The 23,411-nt window shown below is 46.0% G+C and overlaps 1 protein-coding gene across 2 annotated transcripts in view; it reads right to left on the bottom strand.

The window, feature by feature from the left end:
- BLACAT1 (BLACAT1 overlapping LEMD1 locus) overlaps positions 1–20,410 on the bottom strand; it is a 74,835-nt gene extending 54,425 nt beyond the window's left edge. For both annotated transcript variants that reach the window (XR_014169586.1, XM_081916498.1), the window contains exon 1: positions 20,105–20,410. The gene's annotated coding sequence lies outside the window, so the exon portion shown is untranslated. The remainder of the gene's footprint in view (positions 1–20,104) is intronic.
- Between the last annotated feature and the right edge of the window lie 3,001 nt (positions 20,411–23,411).

The following is a 23,411-nucleotide window of genomic DNA, read 5'->3' as shown; positions in this document are numbered from 1 at the left end:
CCAAAGTGACCTCCCCGGGGCACAAGCCTGGGCAGTGTGTATGGAGCTCCTGAGCTGCCCAGATTACAAGATCGTCCTCTCAGCCTCACTGATGTGGTCCAAAGGAAAGCAGAGCAATATGTTTGGCACCAGTTTGGCTGCAGGAGTTGCCAAAAGGAGTCATACAAGGCACCATCAAACCAACTTAGGGACTCCACTCTGGATTTGTGTAAGCCAGCCTTTCTCAACCTGTGGGTCCCAGATGTTGTTGAACTACAACTCCCATCACCCCTAGCTAGAAAGACCAGAGCTCAGGGATGATGGGAGTTGTAGTCCAACAACATCTGGGGACCCACAGACTGAGAACCGCTGGTGTAAACCTTCCTTAGCCTTTTTTTTCCTCCCAAAGATATCCCACAAGGCAGTGGAGTTTTCCTTCTTCTAGATGGGCTACCTTCCCAAGTTGACAAGCCCCATCTGCCCCTCACTTGACCCCTATAACACATGCAGAAACCACCCACTATTAGTCTTGTCTACTCAATCCATCTTCACATGCAGGGGCAGTCCCTAACTCACCAAAGGTTTGAGACCCATCAGCTACCCTCACCCGGTATAGCTAGCCAGTCAAAGCCATTCCTGGGATGTGGTTGCTGTTGTATGCTGGCAACTTCTAGGAGCCATAGATGAGAGTTGAGTGCAGGGTGGGGACCAAAGGTGCACAAACTACCCCAGAAACAGCATGATGTGTCTTCCACCAGAGAGGTGCTACCTAACACCTCATGCAGCCCCCCCCCAAAGCTTGATGCATCCCAAATATAGTGGAATCAGAATAGAAGTAACCAGTGCTATTTTTCTAGAAAAAGAGGTGCTAGAACTCACCATAAACGTCTCCCCCTTGTTCTCTTAGAATGGCAATGGCACCCACCTGAGAGGTGCCGGAACTGAGTTCTGGTGAGTTCTGGCTGGAAAAAAAGCCCTTAAAGTAACCTTCTTCTATCTGCTCATTCATGCCTTAACTTTGTTAACTTGTATGGTAGGCACCACCCTCTCCTAGAACTCTGCACAGCTGTATCACTATTCTGGACCTGGTGAGTTCACAACTGTAGTTCAAGATTATTCTCCCTGCCCCCCACTCCACCCCCACTGCCGCCTCTGGCCTGGTGCACTGCAGAAATGTATTAAAATTATGTAAGAACGTGTGATTTCATAGCCACAATTACACAAATTTGGTATTATTGAAGGAAAAAACTGGAGCCACACTTCCAGTAGGAGGAAGGATATTGTGCTATCATGCCACATCACGTTCCACACACTTCCACAACAATGAAACACTTCCACAACAATGCATGGCTTTGACCTCTTACTCTGTCTATGGTACTGTATTTTGTTGTCTACACGTCTCATGTTTCTCAGTGAGCTGGTTTGCAGCACCTCTTCTCTTTTGTAATGCTTTTCTGAAAAGGTCTCATCTGAACACACACAAACACACCCTTTGACACCTGTGACTTTGTTTGATGCACCAAGGGCACAGAAAGCAGAAGGCATGATGCACACAATAGTGAAGGTACAATGGTGGATCAACTAAATTCACAAGATAAGAATGAAAGAGCAGGAATTCAGTGAAGGGACTCACTCTGAAACTTCCTTAAACTCTCCACTAGCAGGTTCTCCACTGAATTATACCATGTGACCTGAAGTAAACACAATTCATTGCTTGTGACACCAGACCAGCAATATGAGAAGCAAATCACCATCTGAGTGAGCCCATAGCAGACCAGGGGTAGCCAATGTGGCCGTGCCTTCCAGATGTTGTTGGACTACAGATCCCATGATCTCTGACCACAGACTGCGGGGACTGATGGGAGCTGGAGTCTAACAACACTGGATACCCCTCTGCAGCTGATCCAAGAATCTGCTCTAACAATGGCTAGATAAAATAGTCAAAGTCTTTTATTTGCACAGATATTAGCTAATTTGAATATAATTTAAGATACTATGCCAGCCAGAGGTTTAATGTGCTGTACAGATGTGCAGTTTGTGGTTTTCTTTGACAAGTACCCAAATCTAAATTGTGGCCTATTCATTTTCTTTCAGAACTTCCCATCACCTAGAACCAAGGCGGGCAGGTTGTTTTTATATTCATAGCACACCTGAGATGAAGTCAAGCTACCACAAAGTACATAATCAAGACTGTGTGTCCCCAAAGTAATCAGATGTAGACACTGAATTAACCATTCAGCAACACCAGATTAAAGCATCTCAAATACTATGAGAGCTAATGAGCAACAAAATTATTGCACCTCTGTGAACTTCAAAAGCAGCATTTGCAAACATAATGGTATTTTCAGAAGCATCATTCATGAGCACATATGAGGCAGATCTGAACTTAAAGTTCTTGATGGAAGCACCATGAAAATTCAGTAGAGCAATCAGATTGATTGAAAGTTGTCTATGAATATTTAGTTGTTCTCTATTTGAAACAGGAGCTGGAATAGAGAGATATTTAACCGTCTGGTTTTATAATTCTGCTTTAGTAGCAGTGTTGTGTATCACAGCTATAGCAGCCTCCTAATCCCTGCATACAACAGACAGAGGTATCCAGGCCTTTAAGAAATCCCCTACGAAGTTTCCCCTGCTCCTAGAGGTCACTAATGTGACACATAGCATGAATTTTCAGTGCCCCATCTTCATAATACAGTTGGCCTGCCACTGTTATTTATTTGCTATTACATTTATATCCTACCTTTTCTCCAAAGAGCTCAAGGTGGCAAACACACTTATTCTCATCTCCACAACAACCCTGTGAGATAGGTTAGGCTGAGAGACAATGACTGCCCCAAAGTCACCCAGTGAGTCCATGGCCAAGTGAGGATTGGAACCCTGGTTTTGCAGGTCATAGTCCAACACTCCAAGAAGAACTTAAAAACAAAATCAGTAAGTATGCTGCTCTCAGGAGTCCTCGCTGCTCCAGCTTCCCACACTTCAAATAAAACTCAGGGGAAGACACCATAAAGTAACTTTTCCCATGTGTCTTTTTGAAATAAGGAAGCCCAGGTAACCGGGGAGAAGCTGGAATGCAATTTCAGTCCTAACAGTCATGCACGGTAGAAGCTGATAGCAAGTAAGGAATAATAGTTCTTTCTGCATCATAAATTGGAATGAAAAGGTGCGTCCTAAGTTGCACTGCAGAACACCAATGAGGTCGACATTATCTGAGTCACGTATGCATCCCTGGCATTCAGTACTGACCATCACAAATGGAAGGAAAGGCAGATTTCAGAATTGGTCTCCCCCACAGTATAAGCTGCAGAATCCTTAGCAGGTTTTGTGTTGCAGAACAGCCGTCCAACTTGAAGGCACACCCCTTCCACCCACCCTAGGTATTAATTGGGCAGTAGCTCCTGAAATTAATGTGCAAACTTGTTACTTTTCTGAACATCTGTCGCATGCACGTTGCACAGGGCAGTGGAACAAGGGTGTCATCATTGCTCCAGTTCTTCCCATCTCCTCATTAAGCTGGAAACAGACAAAAGTTTCCAAGAGAGGGTAGAGCATCTTTTTCCCATTATTTACACCAAGGGTGGGGAACTCTCCTCTTTCCTGTTGAAGGCCACCTTCCCTCTCCTCACTTTATTTGTGGCATAGATCATCCTTGTGAAATATCACTGGCCCATCTAGTCCAGTATTATCGGCAATGATTGGCAGCAGTTTAAAACCCGGCATCCTCTGCATGCAACCAGGTGATCTACCACTGAACTAGGGGACATTTCCCCAAATCTTCTCCTTTTTATTCATTCATTTTGCTGTGTGTTTTTGTGTTTATATTGATGTTAGCTGACTTGGGCATCTAGTGTGGAAACACAGGCTTTAAATCATAGGTAGGCAAACTAAGGCCCGGGGGCCGGATCCAGCCCAATCGCCTTCTCAATCCAGCCCACGGATGGTCCGGGAATCAGCATGTTTTTACATGAGTAGAATGTGTGCTTTTATTTAAAATGCATTCCTGGGTTATTTGTGGGGCATAGGAATTCATTCATATATTTTTTTCAAAATATAGTCCGGCCCCCAGCAAGGTCTGAGGGACAGTGGACCGGCCCCCTGCTGAAAAAGTTTGCTGACCCCTGCTATAAATCATTTCCATTATTAAACAAACAACACATATATACTCATGGGGGGGGGGGGAAATTGGTGACAAAGTAGTGAAGAAAAAGGTCACTGGTCAAAAATAAGATGGCTGTCTAGGTTATACACAAACACAAGGGAAGCCTTGCTAGATCAAACCAATGGTCTACCTAGTCAAGCATCCTGTTATCACAGTGGCCAAGCAGATGTCTATAGAATCCCAAAAGCAGGACCTGATAATTATTATTATTATTATTATTATTATTATTATTATTATTATTATTATTATTATATATTTTTATTTATTTATTTATTTATTTATTTATTTATTTATTTATTTATACATACATACATACATACATACCCCGCCCATCCGGCTGGGCTTCCCCAGCCATTCTGGGTGGCTTCCAACAAAATATTAAAATACAGTAATGCATCAAACATTAAAAGCTTCCCTAAACAGGGCTGCCTTCAGGTGTCTTCTGAAAGTCTGGTAGTTGTTGTTCTCTTTGACATCTGGTGGGAGGGCATTCCACAGGGCGGGAGCCACTACCAAGAAGGCCCTCTGCCTGGTTCCCTGTAACAGCAAGGGAACTGCCAGAAGGCCCTCGGAGCTGGACCTCAGTGTCTGGGCAGAGCAATGGGGATAGAGACACTCCTTCAGATTACTGGACCAAGACCTGAGTGCAACAGCACTCTCTCCACTTCCGATTCCCAGCAACTAATACTGCCTCCAACAGTGGAGGAAGGACATAGCCATTGACAGTCCATGAATGTGTCTAATCCCCATTTAAAGCCATCCAGTGGACATGTTCAGGTCCCTGTCCTCTTTCTCACACACATGTGCTGTGAGGTCTTGGGTTAGTCGTTCAATAGCCGTATCTTGTTTCATCTCTTTGCTTATTAAAATGGGGTTTGAATGGCTCCCCCCAGCTCTCAGAGACACGGTCAGAGACTGCACTAATGAGAATGGAATGATCAGCGGCTGTTGCATCGGTGAAGGCAGGGCAATTAATAGGGAGCCGGCTCATTTCTGAGAAAATGAGCTGCAATGGAAAAGAAGGTTAAGGGAGGGAGGGGTGCGGAATAGCCTAGAGGTGTGAACAAAGAGGCCTGGGGGAATGTGATGGGAGAAAGGGACCAGGCGGGGGGGAGCAAAGGTGGAGAAAGCGATGGAGTGTGTCTTCAGGATCTGATTGATGATTCCTTTCCCCCTCCTCAGCTCCTCCTCCAAGCTGAGCAGAGAGGAGACCAGAATCATCTGTCTTCATTACATCATCCAAATAGGCTCTGTCAGTTTACACTGTAAAAGTAATCAATATTCCCTTGCGGCCAGCAAGCTGCCTGTCATGCTTTAGCAAGTAGACCCCACCTTTGGTATTGCCTGTGGGAATGGGGCCTTCGCTCCCAGAGGCACATTCACTCCTCTCTCTCTTTAAACACACACACACACACACACACACTTTCCTCTCATCAGCAGTATGTGACTATGTTTAGCTGTACCTCACTAAGGGAACTGTGCTGGGTCAGTTATTGGAGTACTGCCAACAAATATATGATACGGTTATGTTAGATGGTTCAGAATTGTGCAAGGTGTCTGCGTGCCTCTTCATGAATTTGTGTGTGTGTCAAATTATTTGTCAAATTTTAGATTTGTTGACAGTGCTTGGGACTCTGCATGTACAAGTTAGCATATGTGCCAAATGGGCCCAGATTCCAGCTTTATAGATTTTTTAAATCCTAGTTTCTAGTCCTCATGGTCTCAGATTTAAACCTGGTGGCACAGGTTTAAAGGTAAAGGTACCCCTGCCCGTACGGGCCAGTCTTGACAGACTCTGGGGTTGTGCGCCCATCTCACTTAAGAGGCCAGGGGCCAGCGCTGTCCGGAGACACTTCCGGGTCACGTGGCCAGCGTGACATCGCTGCTCTGGCGAGCCAGAGCCGCACACGGAAACGCCGTTTACCTTCCCGCTGGTAAGCGGTCCCTATTTATCTACTTGCACCCGGAGGTGCTTTCGAACTGCTAGGTTGGCAGGCGCTGGGACCGAGCAGCGGGAGCGCACCCCGCCGCAGGGATTCGAACCACCGACCTTTCGATCGGCGAGTCCTAGGCGCTGAGGCTTTAACCCACAGCGCCACCTGCATCCCATGGCACAGGTTTACTTTACAGCTAATATCATGGTGAAATTGCTACCACTATGGTATCATATACAGCTAAAAGATTCAAAGAATCCCAGCTGACTCTCATTTCCCTGTTAGGGGTGTGTGTGGATGTGTGGGTGGGTGTCTGTCTGTGTGTGTGTGTGTGTGTGTGTGTGTGTGTGAGAGAGAGAGAGAGAGAGAGAGAGAGAGAGAGAGAGAGAGAGAGAGAGATATGCAGAGCATGGTGAAGGGTGAGGAGTGGATAGTACTCACCATACAAAATCCTAGGGTTCCCAGAGCATCTAGGAATGAGAGACATGGCCAATTCTATTTCGGCTGGCTGGAAATTTTTGTTTTTATTTTTAAATAGGTGTGCTTCTAGTGTAGGGGATGTGGCTTGCAGAAGCAGCACATCTGATATGCATCATCTAAAAATATAGTTCCTCAGATTTTGGAGTCCTGGGACTCCAAACATATTGGGACCTTCCACTCCCCTCCCTTTTTTGTTTAATACTTCTAAACCTCCATGGGGAAATTTGAATTTTTAAATAACAGAAAGAACCTGGGAGTTTAATGCAGCAATGGGCAACTTGTTCTGCACAGAGAAGCGTATCTGAAATCTGTCATGAGCTGGAGGGATGCAGCTAAGGTGCATAATTCCATTTCATGTAATTTTGATTTTATATAATTATATTTTGCATAATTAAGGCAATTTGCATATCATCTCCCTGAATGTGGCTGGCGCCCAAGCTCCATTGGCAGACAGGCTGCTCCTCTTCCACATGGTTCCAACTATGAAACTGATGCCCTCAAAGGTGAAAAAATCTGAGTCAGAATTGGACTCACCTGACCCATATTAACAGTCCACAATGTGAGAAGAAGCCCAACATGTGCAGGAAGCGTCTGAAAGGTAACACTAATATCTGCAACACAGGGGCACTGGGGCTGGCTTACAGCTGGCTGTTTCACACATTACAGGGCAATAAACCTGGGTTTATACTTGACAGGGAGCTATAGCGAGTTCTGATTCCCTGATTACCGATACTTTTACCTGTTTTCCTTTGTATTTGCTGTGAAAATGTCTGTGCTTTTTCCGGGAGGCTTTTGAAAGTCCCAAGCACATGGAACCAAGGCACCATTAGCTGCATACAATCTATGCTGATCCCTGAAAGCACAGATAACACAGCCTAAACCAGTTACTAGCAAAAAACAGAAGCAAACAAAAGCACCACTGTGTTAGTTGGCAGGTACCACTTTGGCAGAAAAACCTGATTCCCTTTCTCATGTAGAGCTGTGATTTCTGGAGGAAGCTACTCTCTGGATGTGGTCTGAAACCCCCTTGGTGCACCAGACGTAGGAAGGGAGATTCATGCAATGAGGAGGAAGAGGGCTGTGCCACTTGCCCTCAGTATCGACATCTGAAGAAGCTCTATGTGCATAGAGCTCTATGCATCTCCAACCCTGTGAGGGCTATATTCCAGATACAGAAACAGAAGTAGCAAGGCTTCCCCTCTTCAGATTTTCATGCTCAAAGTGCAGACCAGGGACAAAACTAGGCTTTTTTTCACCCAGGTCAAAGACCCAGTTTGGCATACACCCACCCATGTGCATTTGTGTACACACACGGGCTGGAAGCCTCAATGGTGCCCCTCTGGAGGCTTCACCTGGGGCAAAAATCCTGGCTAGCCTCCCCATAGCTATGGGTCTGGTACGGACATCAAGGGGCACTGGTGGAAAGAGGAACAATGCTGGGGGCAAGGTGGAGAGCATGGTCCTGCTTTCCCTCATGGAAACACTTTCATGTGCATAATGCATGAAGGGGCCTTAATAACATCTAAGAAGACAGCGCCATGCTTTTTGTGTCAGATTGCTTAAAATTACCCAATAAGATTTTGCAGAAGAGGACAGAGATCTTTCTTTCTTTGTTCCCATCCAGTCACAAATCCTGCTAGGTAGCTGAGGGATGCTCCTGAGTGTCCTTTTCTCTCGTTCCACAAAACATCTCACTTTACACTCCTGCCCCTCAATTAAAAACCAGGGCAAGCCTTCCTGTGTTAACTCCACCCATGGGGCTTTTTCAACTAAGCATGACTGAGAAGCGGGAGAGTGTTGTTGAAACGTCTACTGCAGGGGTCGCCAACCCTTTCTGAGTCTGTGGGGATATTTGCAAACTGGAGAAATATCATGGGCAATGCACAAACTGCAATCAGGTATACCAGGGTAGGCCCTAGTAGCTACACAGGTTCCCACCCGGTTCTGCTGTCATGAGGGCAATTCAACCATTCTGAACATAGGAAGTAGTCCACAACCAAACACAAATTTATGTGTCAGTGTAAAGTAACCGTATTTACGGGGGAAGGGCTTGGGGGCCTCGAAGCACAAATGGGATCCTCCTTAATGAGGGTCCTGGTTGCACTCGGGCCCCCGGGACACCCCTGTAGGGTGGGTTGTAGCTAGGTGTGGCCCAAGCCTTAACCATTAGGCCTGGGATTGCGCCAGGCTGTTTTGGCCAATCAGGGCAAGTGGCATGATTCCTGAGGCCTATAAAAGCAGCAGCGTGATTTGATTGGTGGCACTTGCTTTGCGATGCTGAACATCCACCCTCCCTCCCTAATTTTAGGTCTTTGGCCTTGCTTTGGATTGGGTTGCCTGCTTTGGAGCAGGGGCTGGGTAGGAATTTTTTCCATTGGGCAGATTGGCTTGGAAGCCACTTGGTTTTCGCCTACCCCCTTAGCAATCGTCACAACTTTGTAAGGTTTGGCGGTTAGGCATTGGCTTATTGAAGTATGTGGGAGGGGAGGTGCGGCCCTCAATTGCCCCTCCAGAAATAGGGTATTCCGATAAAGGAATCTGGGGGCCCTGGATCTCGTCCGAAGTCCGCTTGAGGGGCTAGGGCCATGCTAGGACCACAGGAACCCCGGGGTGAACTTCGGTTGATCTTCATCGATGTTCCTCCCTCGTTTGGTGTTTACCCTTTCAGACTACTAGCCAGAGAGGCAGGAGTCAGTTATAGTCTGTTGCCAATGCCTAAGCCAATACTGCTCACTTTGCTATAATTAATAAAGTTGTGGCCTAAATTTTTGCCCAATAACTTAAACTAAAATTTATGTGTCAGTGTGAAGTTATTTATGGGGGAAGGGCTTGGGGGCCTCAAAGCGCAACCACAAACCACAACTTGTCTTATTGACTATAATAGGATGCTTCTTTCAAGCCTAATTTGAGCAGTAGCAAAGGCACCCTGCAAGTGCTAGGGAAGGCCTCTGCTGGAGCATGCATGCTTGAGGGTGCCATGTTGGTGATTGCTGGCTTTCACCAAAGAAAAACAGACACGCCACTCTTGGCCACCTTGCAACAACAAAACAAGCTCAAAAGTCACTGATGGTCTAAAGGCATTGTAAAGTGCCCCGAGAATGAGGCAGAAAAAACTGGAAGCCTCTTTAACAGAAAACCTTTGAGAAATCCACAGCCCTAACTTATTCTGAATTTTTTGTTTTGTGGTCCAACAACCCCCAGGTATGTGCATGTACTGGAAATGGCATTTGTCTCCCTGTCCACCTGCCATGGTCTCAGTCCTCACACAGTAAGACAGAGAGTTAATAAAGCACAACAATAAAGGTCAAGATTCAATCATCTGGTGCTGCTGGGTATGAAGCAAAGAACAGAAGGCATTCAGTGGCTCCACAGGCACAGACACAGTTGAAAAGGAATAGATAGGGGTACAGGGCGGGCACTGCTCAGAACAATGGCAAAACGAGCTTGCAGTCTGATGTGGGAGAAAGTGATTAACTCCTTTGCAAAAGCCAGAGCAGGTTTTTGTCTTTATGACTTCCTTGCAAAGCGGACACCTATTGAATGGGGCAAAGAAGCTGGAAAAATGTGGTATCTTGCAAGAGACATAACAACTGACTGGGGGCTTTCGCCCCTTAGCTTATTGCAGAATAAATGTGTTTTTCTCATTCATTGTACACAGTCCCATCTTGTTCCTTCAGGGCTGCACTTTGCTGCAGGGGATATCGCAGTTCCCAAGCATTCAGTGCGCAATATTAACTACGCAGAAGAAGGTGCTGTTTCCAGTGTTGACATCGGCATGGCCCCACCCGCTAGTGTGTGACAAAGAGATGGAACCTAGGAACAGGCTAGGTGAAGGGGGATAAGCCTGAAACCAGTCTGGAAATGAATAGCCCAATTTAATTATTAACTATGAAACTATGAGGTGGGCTGGATTGTAGGTAGGGGCCTTATTTCTTAAAAAGAAAATTGTGCCGACATTTTAACTGGAAAGAGATGGGGAAGAAATCTGATTCCATTCACATTTAAAGCAGAAGTTACCTAATCCACACAATATGCAAAATGAAACACAGCAATCCTTCAAAACTTGCACTGCTATGGATTTTGCCATGTAGTTTTCCAGGCAAGTAATGTGTATAAAAATGCATATACAAGGGTAAAGTGTGCATATAAATGCAAATATTACTGAAAATAATATAGAAAAACTCATTGTATTAGGGAAAAATTTTTTTGCAAGAGTACGTACATTGGGTAAAATTGCTAACAAAAATGTGGTGTGTTAATTAATGTAAATTAATGCTGAAATGCTGGTTGATTTTCATGAGAACTTTTTATTTAAAAAAAAACCCCAAAACGACTCACAAACTGATGGGAGAAATTTGGAGAACCCAATTTAAGACTGAAAAAATGAGGGAGAAACTGACATGGACATATTCACTCATCCCTGTAACAGCACCATAAACTTAACCCAGAGAGACAGCAGCAGCTCAAGTAGACACACTTCACACAAGTGTGACTAGGTGGTGGAAATGCTCTGGCCTTGGCAACTGAGCAGATTAATCCAACTGACTACAAAACTATCCTTTCTGGCCTTCAAACCTGCATCTCCTGAGCAGGATGTAAATCTCCAACCTTTTGTTGATCTGAAAGGAGTGACAGTAATTTGCCCCAGCTGGAGACCTTTCCGCCTGGTACACAGAAGATGTTTAGATGGTGAGATCATCCCTTCCAGTCGACATGAGTGTCTCCCTCACACAGGCAAAAGGCTCACCCTAAGGCAAAGCGCAAATCAACCCTCTTATTCCCAGTCCCACTACTAAAAATAAACTAGCCGTCACCCCTGGACAGTGGCAACACTATAGCTCCTTCAAAGCACCTAGAGAGCTCAGGATAAATGCACAGACCAGGACGCCTGGAAGATGGCTGCACTTGCCAGAAGCTACAGTGTTGCTTATAATTAAGCAGCAAGACCTGGGACATTAACTCCCCTTGCTTCTTGTCATGGAAGAAAAATAGTCTGCTAAACAGAGCTGCAAAAAGAGAGAGGTCGGATTCAGTTCCTTACTCTGACGAAGCGGGCTCTGGTCCATCGTGATAAATCTGTGAATCCACAAGACACTTCTTTGTTTTTGCTGCTCTGCAACAGAGCTCCATCCCTCCTCCCTCTGTGATCTTGGACAATGCACTTAATAGTGCTGTTTGCATGTAACGAAGTTGCCTCTCTGTACCGTCTCAGTGTTCTGGGGTAGGTGAATAAATTCAAACATAATACCTACATTCAGGGCAGTATAGCAGGGTGAGGAACCTTCATAGTGCCTCTGGGAATGCACATAGAGAATGGGTAGGTATAGGCCAACATGTGTACCTGACTGCTGAAGACCCAAACCAGGTGGAGAGAGGAATGACTGGAGGGAAATGCCCCCCCTACAAAGGTTTGGAGAGCTGCTTCTTAATTCAGCAGCAATACATTCCCCAGAAGTCCTGGCTCCTGTGTTATCCTAGAATCCACATACCTAACCTAGCAAAAATATCCCCAAATCCTTATACCCTGCACTGTGATCAAGGAAACTGCTGTGCCCCTTTTCCTCTTGCAACCTGTCACAATCCCACTTAGAAGACCCTTCCTCTGCAAAACCTCCCCCCCCCCCGCCTCAGGCAATGCCAGGGTGATCCATACTGATTTGGCACACTGGACATCTGAACTGGTTTCTGTTACGAGCATCCATTTGTCATGTAGATCTGGTATTTTTAAGGGCAGATTTATTTGGGAGAATTCTCACATCCAATTTCCTCTGGTGATGGCTCTATTAGGCCATGTGTGACAGAGATAGAGGCTCCTGTCCTCCCGCTGCCACTGATGGAATTTGATTCCACAGCACCAGATTCGCAGGGCTGCAAACACATTCTCTCCCTTGATTAATGCGAGTAATTTCTGCTTGAAAGAAGGCTGAAATGAGCAGCCAAGGGGAAGCGAATGGTGAAGGCTCCCCCCCCCGCCCCCACCTCGCCTTCCTCTCCCCATCGCTCACTGCTGATTGCATTTCTCCGTCCCTGGAATGGGTTCAGAGATAAACAAAAACTCTGGACCAGCTTCAAAAGTAGCAGAAGGTATGGGAGGCAGGAAGCACCTAATGCGGGGGGAGGGGGCTGGGAGTTTGCAAAGGCAGTTGGATGGCAGCAAGCTTGAAGTTTTGGATGGACTTCTGACTCAAATGACTGCGGAGTCTATCTGCTCATCAATCTAGAATGCTCTTGCAGTGTGATGTCAGCGTTTCAGGCACCTCAGGAACGGGGATGCTGTAAACCATGGGTTGGCAAACTAAGGCCTGGGGGCCAGATGCGGCCCCATCACCTTCTAAATCTGGCCCACGGACAGTCCAGGAATCAGCTTGTTTTTACATGAGTAGAATATGTCCTTTTATTTAAAATGCATCTCTGGGTTATTTGTGGGGCATAGGAATTCATTCTCTCCCCCCCCCCAATATAGTCCGGTCCCCCACAAGGTCTGAGGGACAGTGGACCGGCCCACTGCTGAAAAAGTTTGCTGACCCTTGCTGTAAACCCTGGGTGAAACTTCACCACATCTCTACTTTACATCCCTCATTCAGCAATTAGGTCATTTTAGATACACACACACACACACACACACCACACACATCCAGACAAGCAAGAGGCAGCTCAAGGACACATTCTCGGCAGGCAAAGGCCATTGACGAAGGTGCAAAGCAAGGCTAGGCAAGGGTGTGACCTTGGAAGAGTTCCTGTTCTTGAACCCCAGAGTCATGGCTTCTGAGCACTGTATCTGCCGCGGAGCCTGTACCATTGCCTGCCCGGATAAAGATACCGTAGCTTTCTTACTAACAAGTAACAGCCTCTGTTTGCATGTTTCAAGCAGGAGCCAGGACACCAAGGGAGTTGGTTTAGGAAACAGTAACCTGCCTGTTTCAGAATTCATTGTAGTCTTTGTTTAAGAAAACTGTGCTTGGGATGTGGCTCAGCTGTTTCAAAGCTTCAGGTTGCAACCCTGAGCTGCACTCTCAAGCCCCGTCCAGATCGGCTGGCCTACCGCTCAGAAGGTAAGGGCAGCCGGGCTGATGAGTTCTCACCCAGATTGCTGCAGATGTTCACTTGAAAGATAAATAGCACCGCTGAGGCACTCGGTTGCAGGAGGGGGAATTGTTCTTGACTGTTCAGGTGTTCTCTTTTGCTTTATGTGTTGAAATAAATGCATGGCTCCTGTTATACATTCCTCTGTATGAGCAGCGGAAGGGCTCTCAAGGTGTCTTCCTCACTCGGGCAAACGAGAAAAAAACCTTTCATAGTTTATGAAGCCAGGTTTTTGTTGCATTCATAATTAGCAAGATCTTTTCCAGGGCATGAGGCTTCAATAGACCCTTTGCCACTAATTAAAATAAATACACTGAGCTGTATCCAGCAAAGTTGCCCCGTTCCTTCTGCCTGCACGAGGGGACTTCCTCTCCTTCGCTTCTCCCTGTCTGTTCTGGGGGTTCTCCAAACCTCTCTGGAGCACATGGGGGGCGCATGGGGGCAGGGGTGCCAACTTGAATAAAATATTGGGGGGTCCAGGTAAGTCCTTCCATGCGTAATTGATCATAAGATGTGGCCTGCACACACCATTTGAATAGCAATGCCCACCAACCGGGGGGGGGGGAAATCCAGGCCCTCAAATATTTTATGGGGGGGCTAAGGGACCTTGGCCCCTAGGAGCTGGCTCCTATGCACGGGGGGCAGAAGGAAAGGAAGTCCAGTTGAGCAGATGGAAATCATGGTATAAACAGGATGACTTCGCTGGGTACAATCCATATTTTAAAAAGCCCCTGAAATTAACAGGAGTTGACCCACCCACCCCAAAACTAGATTTGTGTTTTTCTAGCAACTTGTATAAATAGGCAAGAGTGGTTAGTTTCCTGACAATATAAGAATTTACATTAGTTATTATCAGCACAGCTGATATTATGGGACTGCCTTGACCTTACCGGCAGGAGAAAAGGTGTCTGAGATGGGGAAAGTATGGCTGTGTAGAATCTAGTTCAGTAGAATGTGAGCCTAAGTCAGTGCACAAAGGATTGCATCCAAAGAGCAACAAGGAAAGCATCATGCTTTAGCCATGACATGCAGGGATTGCTTGCATTCACTACACTATACTTTTTAGAAAATGGTAGCAAAAGCTGACAGCGGCCCTTTGCACCCCCGTCTAGACAAGGCCTAGCAGGAATTTTTGGCATGGCTTACAACAAGGAGTAATTAGGCACTTGTCTGCTCGTTCCTTGTCTTGACAGACTGTTGAGCGCAACGCGCAGTCCCGCCATTGACTGCCAGAGCCTCCTGGGCCCTCGCATCATCCTCTCCCAAAGGAGCAGCAGTGCAGCTTTCCTCCTCCTCTGTTTATTTTTTAAATTGAAAAGGGGAAGAAGACAAATGCATGGCCGTCTGGCAAAATGTCAGCAAGTGATTCAGAGAGAAGACAAGATGAAGGCAAGGAGAGGGAGCCAGCCCACACAGGAGACTTGCTTCTGATTTCCAAATGTCAGCATGTCCTTTAATTAAATGCTGATTAACGAGGGACAGTCTCCCTCACGCCAGAACGGGGTGGCTGCTGGTGCTGGTAGTGTCACACTATGCTGAAAAGGTTCCCTTCCTGTCACATACCCCAGGAGAAAAGTCTCTGGTGCTTTAGGTGCAGGACCAGGAGGTTTGGGGAGAGGAAAACAGATACTCTGGGGACCAACAATCTGGCAGTTGGAGGACAAGTCATTGGGGAGCTCCTGAAGAGCCAGGAGGCCTCCTCTAGGAAACCAAAGGGCATTCATTCCTGCTCATTATACAGTGGACACTCAGGTTGCGAACGTGATCCATGTGGGATACACATTCGCAACCCGCAGTGTTCGCAACCCACGTCTGTGCACGCGTGGGTTGTGATTCGGTGCTTCTGTGCATGTGCAAAGTGCGATTTAGCGCTTCTGCACATGCGCGACTTCCAAAACACAGAAGTAACCCATTCCGGTACTTTCAGGTTTCAGCAGTCTGCAACCCAAAAAAACACAACCTAAAGCAGACGCAACATGAGGTATGACTGTACAGTTTTAGGAAGTATCTTAAGCTCTTTCTTGAATAGCATCAATAGCCTTAGCGTCATTGTCAGGTAGGGCAGGGATGAGGAACCATTTTCCACACAAGGGAAATTCCCTTCCATGGCAGTTGAGGCCAGAGGCAAAGGTGAATAGAGCAATATGAACAAACAGTATCTTTGTACAGTAGCCTGATTTCTACCCACATCCCTTTCTGACTTTCCTTCAGGCAAGCGAGGACCATCAGAGTTCAAGGGCGCATTCCAGTTAAGTTTGAAAGAGGGTATGAAGCAAGGCTGGTGTAGGGAGTGGCCTGGGAGCCAGACAGAGAGGTTCCCTGGCCCCCTGAGGTAGGGAAAGGCAGCCCACCTCAACTGGTGGTGTTGGGGGTACTAATGAAGGGAGCAAACTGTCTGCTTGCACTGCAATGAGTGTCTACTCAAGAAGGAGCTTGCACTGCAATGCGTGTCTACTCAAGAAGGAAACTCCACCAAATTCTGTAGGACTTCCTGTCACGTATAAGCAACCAGGCATGCCTCTAGTCATGGGCAAGATTGAGACTAACACTTTGCACCCTTGGAACGGAGAGCGTGTGAACAGGTGAGTAGGCCCCTTGCCACTCTGAGCCAGAGTTCATTATTGTAACAGCATAAGAAAGAGCTCAGCTGAACCAAACATCCTGTTTCCCACAGTGATCGACCAGACAGGGCATTCATCCTCTCCTGCTGTTGCTCCACAGCAACAGGCATATGAAGGAAAGTTTCATATGTCCCAACTGGGAGAAAGATGGGATATATATATATATATATGTACACACCCTATGCCACCTTAGCAAGTAGTCCACAGTTGATTTTCCTCTATTAATGTATGTGCTTGTATATTATATTCCCTTTAAATCTATCTAAGCAAGTGGTCACCACCACATTCTGTGGCAATGAATTCCTCAGATTAACAGTGGTGCACCACACAAATAAATACAGTACTGGCTTTTGTCACTCCTCAAACTACTTCAGATACATTTCATTGGCTAAATCCAGGTTTTCTCCACCCAGTCTTTCCACACTATACATCATGTAATAAACCTCTATCCTAACCCCCACCACCACCATAAAAAAAATCATCTTTTTTTCTAACCCAAGAAACCTCCCAATATGGTAGCTGCTGTGGGTAGAAAGTTGTTCTAATGCCCTGATCATTTGGGTTGCCCTTTCTGCACCTTCTTCCAGCTCTAGGAGACGGGGTAAGCAATACAGTGGTACCTTGGGTTAAGAACTTAATTTGTTCCGGAGGTCCGTTCTTAACCTGAAACTGTTCTTAACCTGAGGTACCACTTTAGCTAATGGGGCCTCCTGCTGCCGCCCCGCCGCCGCGTGATTTCTGTTCTCATCCTGGAGCAAAGTTCTTAACCTGAGGTACTATTTCTGGGTTAGTGGAGTCTGTAACCTGAAGCATATGTAACCTGAAGCGTCTCTGTAACCCGAGGTACCACTGTACACAGTGTTTCAAGTGCAGATGTATAATAAATACATTACGATACCACAATAGATTTATAATAAGTGAATTGCAATATTTTATTACTTATTATTACTTATTTGTATCCCATCTTTCCTTCAATGAGCTCAAGGTGGTGCACACAGCTTTCCCCTTGGTTCTATTTCACCCTCACAACAAACCTGTGAGGTAGGTCAGGCTGAGAGACTGCAACTGGCCCAAGCAAGGCCTTTATGTTGGGCAGGATTCCTTTTGAAGATTGCAAATGTCCTTAAGGCTCTGGTATCTTCTTCTGCACCCCCAGTGTCCCGTCCCCCGTCCCCTTAGTGTCCTGTTACTGCTACTAAGAGTGGGGGAAGCAGCAAGAGAGCAAAGAGTGGACCTCTTCCCACATGCTGTAGTGCTGACAAATCATCATCATCATTATCATCATCACACACACACCCTCCTCTATTAATTTTGTAATATGTGATTCCATAAATGAGGTGCATTTAAAGTCCTACCTTGTGCTATCAATAGCAGTCTGCTTGAGCCTTCAGTCAGCTGACCCCAAGCATCAATCCCTGCCTACCAGGCGCTAGGATGAATCCCTGCCATCTGGAGGAACAAACATCAGAAGCAGACCTCCTGCAGACTGAAGTCTTGTCAAGGCAGAACTCGGCATTCTCTGCGAGCACCAGCTGAGTAGGTGTGTGAGAGTAGGAATGTGTGAGACCTGTTTCTATTTCCATGGGATTTTCCATTTGTCCACCCACAGGCTCGAACATCTCTGGAAGCTTTAACAGGATGCTTTTATGAATTGCCAAAGTACATTGGAAGCACATGAAAATGTGCCTCGGAACGAGCAACTGAACACAGGTGCTTTCTGGCTTACTCCATTGCTTTTCAAGGTACCTATATGCCAGTGTACCTTTTATGTCTTGTCTGAGAGCCCCTGCAGATGTCCTTTTCACTGAGCATTCGTCATGATTCATACTCATGATGTGGGGCGACTAGATGCGATCACACTTTAAATACCATTTGTGCCTGCAAAACTTTTGGCACTGTCATACTGCTTTGTGTGCAATCGGGACATATCTGTAGCCTCCTACTAAAATCCTGTAACTTTTCATACAGCAAATGTTCTAGGTTTTGGTTTTGGTTAAAAAAAAAATAGTCCACTTTTGCTGCGTTGTAGTGCAAGAGTGCCCCTCCAGAGGGCAATAATGTCCTGGCATTGGCCATGTTCACCCCATACATGCAAAACACTATGAAACCACTTTAAACAGTGTTGGTTTTTCCCAAAGAATTCTGGGAGCTGTGGTTTCTTAAGGGCACTGAGGAGGCCCTTATCCCCCTCACAGAGCTACAATTTCTAGAGTTCCTTGTGAAGAGGGGTTGATTGTTAAACCACTGTGAGAACTGGAATCTGTGAAGGGTCTCCTAACAACTCTCAGCACCCTTAACAAACTACACCTCCCATAATTCTTTGGGTGAAGCCAAGCATTTTAAGGTGGCATCGTAGTGCTTTAAATGTATGGTGTGGATGTGGCAATTGAAGAAGTGTTGCAGAACTAAGAATGCAGAATGATCTCTAGTATAACTCCAATGTGGAGTCCAGTATAACTCCATCACCAATGTACTATTATTCCATCGATGACATGTTCCAGAATTCACCTGCGAAAAACACTGGTCCAGAGGGTACCTGAATGTGCCTTCCATAATGATTCATTCCAGCACAGTCCTAGGTGTGTTTACTCAGAAGATAGTTTCGTGGGGTGTGACTCCTAAGAAAGTGTTATAGAATTTCAACAATAAAGCCCCAACTAGTTTCTGCAAGAATGTGCAAATGCAACTTCTGATATATCAGTTTAGACACGGTGATTGTTTGAGATAGCTATTTGCATCACCAGAATGACAATATCTGGGTCAGAGATCAAAATCTGTCCAATTACCACACCACCCTTTAAGTGTAGAAGTCACTGTCACACACATACTGCAGCAATCTTGAGCTGAGTGAGCACACACATTGAATCAAGAACCACATCTCCCGTTTAAAACTCCTTTTTTTAAAAAAAAAATAACCGAGGGAGTTAGCTCTCTGTGCTTTGAGAGTTGCCGTTTGTAAATGCGTCATGTGACCATCATGTAACAATAACATTAAGGGATCACTTCAGTGTCTTCCTCTGACCCTGAAGCAGGGTATGGCATCAACATGAGCAGTGATTTCTTGCCATATGGCAGTGTCTTATTCTGCTCTGTTGCTGAATTTCATCCCTCTGTCCTTTCCGTTGCTTCTTGCTGCAGTTTTGAAGAAACTGCATATGTGCCCTCATAAACTAGCATCCCTTACCCATTTTAGAGGGGGCTAGGGGAATTTAGGCTGTGTCCCACAGACTGACAGAGAGAGGACACCATTCTAGAAAGAAAACATAGGAAGCTGGTGCCTGTGTTTGGCAGGGAGGAGGAGGATTTGAAACAGCTTATTCAACACGGGTCCCTGGGCTGATTTTATAAGAGGCTGCATTGCAAATCTCCCTCACAATAGAAACTTTGCTGCAATCCTACGTCTGAAGAAAGACTTGCTTGTCCATGGACACACACATACCTCCACTGGGACACATGCTCTTCATTTTTTACTATGGAGATCTCAGTGCAAAGCATTAAATCCAGAACCTACACACATGGACACCCCTGGACATCACATAACCTTCATGTCATGCAGAAGCCAACCTTCACCCAGAACTAACAGCCTTAACAGGTACCCACCCACTGTACCCTGAAGTATCTACTCAGCCTCTGCACCGAGCATTGCCAGGAACATTAAGAAATGCACAAATCAGCTGAGCGCTGTAAGCTGTGGAGTGAGGGGACAAGATGAATAATTTTTAGATGAAGCTGGATTTTCCCCTTGTTTTTAAAAATGAAAACAATAATACTAATAATCCTGGCGCTTAGCTTGCATCCCCAAGGCAATTGCTTTGCATTTTCGGCCTGTGGAAGAAACCACGTACCTCTCAGCAGCAATCCCTGTGAGGGGCCATGTCATCTAACTGTCAGCAGGGTCTTCCTTTCCACTCACACTGAGCATCATCATCATGTTCCTCTCTGAGCAAGGAGGGTAGTTCAAAGCAGTAACTTAAGGCTCTGAGAGCAGGACTGGATAGGTGGACTTGGCTGCGCAGCCATTGGCTCAGCTCCTCGGCAGCTGTGCTAGTACGTTAGGTTGTACAAATGCTATCCCTCGCCTCAGTTCCCCTTATTCCTGTGTCACTGTCCTGCTCCCTTTGGTGCTGGGAGGAGGAGGAGGAATTAAAAGACTGACTTCTTCCCCGGGCGAAAAAGCGAGTGTGGAAAGGCAGCACGTGTCAAGTCTGCCCTCAAGCGGCTCTGCTTGGAAATGGTACCCGGAGATGTCCAGCTCCCCTCAACGATACGGCTAGTTTCTCTGTGGAGAATGCCAGCTCCTTCCATATGCGTGGATCTTCTTTCAGCATATGGCACCAGAGTTTTAATTTCCGGGGCTTGATGCTTCCCATGGCAAACAGCAGCTTTTCATGCTGCTCTTTATTAGGCCTGGTGCTAATTCTCTGCTAAATTTGTCTTTGCCAAATGTCCCTGTTTACTTCTCAGCTTTCTGCCCTTCGTGCCCATGTCTAGTTATTAAGAGAATTCCTGCTGCTGTAGCTTCCAGTAGCTTTCAAAGATGGCACAACTGGATCAGCTCAAGTCTGTCCTCATCATGTTCTTCAAACCTTCAACATGCATTGTGCAAAGGGTGTCTTTTCCTGTTGATTCAAAGGGACACAAGCTATTGATAAGGATTTGGAAGCAAATGTTCACGTGTCAACATTATTATACTCCAGAACTGAAGTAGTATTGTTGTTGTTGTTTTCAAAAAATGCAACCTGAAATTGCTTTTCCAACAATCAAGCACAAACTTTTCAGTTGTGAAATAAAATACATATTATATTTAGGATAATAAATGGAATCAAAAGAACAGAGTGCAATTTAAATAGAAAGCACCCTCCACCACCAGGGACACGGGTGGCACTGTGGGTTAAACCACAGAGCCTAAGACTTACCAATCAGAAGGTCGGCAGTTCGAATCCCCGCGACGGGGTGAGCTCCCGTTGCTCGGTCCCTGCTCCTGCCAACCTAGCAGTTTAAAAGCAAGTCAAAGTGCAAGTAGATAAATAGGCACCTTAACTTTGTATAGGGACGCAGGTGGCGCTGTGGGTTAAATCACAGAGCCTAGGACTTGCCGATCAGAAGGTTGGTGGTTCAAATCCCCGCGACGGGGTGAGCTCCCGTTGCTCAGTCCCTGCTCCTGCCAACCTAGCAGTTTAGAAGCAAGTCAAAGTGCAAGTAGATAAATAGGTGCTGCTCCGGTGGGAAGGTAAACGGCGTTTCCGTGCGCTGTTCTGGTTCGCCAGAAGCAGCTTAGTCATGCTGGCCATATGACCCGGAAACTGTACGCCGGCTCCCTCGGCCAATAAAGCGAGATGAGCGCAGCAACCCCAGAGTCAGCCACGACTGGACCTAATGGTCAGGGGTCCCTTCTTACCCCCCCCACCACCACCACCAGCAGGACAGGAGCAATAGCCAGGTCAACTGCAAAGTAGGTAAAACTTTTGCCACCATCTTCCTGCTTTGTTTTGCTACTGCTCCAACCTGAAGGGGAAAGAAAGATGTCAGACCACCCCTGGAGGACACTTGGACCCACCCACCACTGATTTGTAACAGCTGGCCTTGACACCAGGCTTCAGGGAGGGCTGGGGACGTTAAAAGGGGAAAGTTGTTGGTTCAATGTAAATGATTTTTGGACTGGGGGAGGTTGAGGTTTTGTTTATTTTTGTTTATTTGCTAATTAGGGGTGAGAGTATTGCTTTGTTTGCTATTTTTATTTAAGTGTTAATTAGTGGGTCACAGTATTGCTTTGTGTATTATTTGAATAAGTTTTTAATGAATGTTATGTTATATGAAATACTAGTGTATTATATGACTCCCCCCTCCCACTTCCCCCCCATGGTATTATGTATTGCATATCTATTTTTTGTTTTTTGCTGTGTGTTGCTTGGAGACCTTTGGATGACAAGTGACTAATAAGTCCAATAAGATCACACACAAAAATATGTATTCGGCTCTTTGCGCCAGTAGCAAAGTCATTATTCAGGAAAGAAAACTGAGTGGAGTCCAGAGCAGTGTGAACAGAGTACCACTCTGAGACAGGGCTTCACTTTTTTGCTCCCCTCCCCTTTGCAAACTTCTGTACACTCCCAAAATCTACTGTGGAGGCTCTCCTAACCCCCTGAAACCAATTTGAGATTGCTGCAGGGGGCAAAGCAAGGAGGAAAGGAAAAGAAAGTCCCACTGTGTGAGTAGAAGTCTGTTCCACTCTCACACAACAGCGCTGGATACAACTCACAAGCCCTCAGGACTGGAGGGTTTTCACTGCTTTGTTATTGACACAGTAATAGTGAATTTATGCTGGACTGTCTACACATCATTCTGCTATTTTAGTCATTCTGTGACGCTTCCTCAAGGGTATCACATTAGCGCCATCTAGAGGGATGCTCTTGCCCTGTAGCACAACAAAGGTGGGGCATATGTGATATGAAAAGTTACAGAATTTCAGCAGGAAGCTACAGAGCATCCACAGACTGGTAACAAAGCATTATATTAGCCCTGAAACTTTTGCAGGTGCCAACAGTATTGAAACTGGGTTTGCTTCTAACCACCCCAATATCATCATGAGCACAAATAACCATGAATGCACAATAAAAAGGATGTCTGGGTGACCCCCTGTTATTTGTTGCAAATTTTCTTTAGCTTATCATCATTGTGTGTGTTGGCAGACCATAAGACCAACAACAGCTCAATTCTATTTTTTCAAGCTCTTTTCAATGTCACAAGTCCCATCAAAGTTCTGCCTCCTGGTGACACATGTGGTATTATGGGTAATACAAGATTTGGGCTATACCAATCATCTGTCTTACCGTGTACAATCTCCTGCTATCTATGTGGGTGCTTGGCGAGGCTCCCCAGTAACCAGTGCTACTGTGCCTCAAATGTGAATATGGTTTGGTCATCCTTGTGGCTTCTGGCACCAGACCCACTGCCAGACTAACTCCATGTTACAAAGAAGTCTGCAAATGAGACATGAAGGGTTGCAACACCCACCACTTGCAGATGACCGTTGTGCCTGAAGACAGACAGTCAGGTTGTGTATCCACAAAGTGGCCAGAGAAGGAATGACAACTGGGAGGAGTGCAGACAGAAGAAATGCCATGATGCAGCAGCAGCACAACTGGACACCTT

This window comes from Podarcis melisellensis (genome assembly GCF_964234715.1).
Source record: "Podarcis melisellensis genome assembly, chromosome: 6".
Taxonomy (NCBI): Eukaryota; Metazoa; Chordata; class Lepidosauria; order Squamata; family Lacertidae; genus Podarcis; species Podarcis melisellensis.
This window is presented reverse-complemented; position numbering and strand designations above follow the sequence as displayed.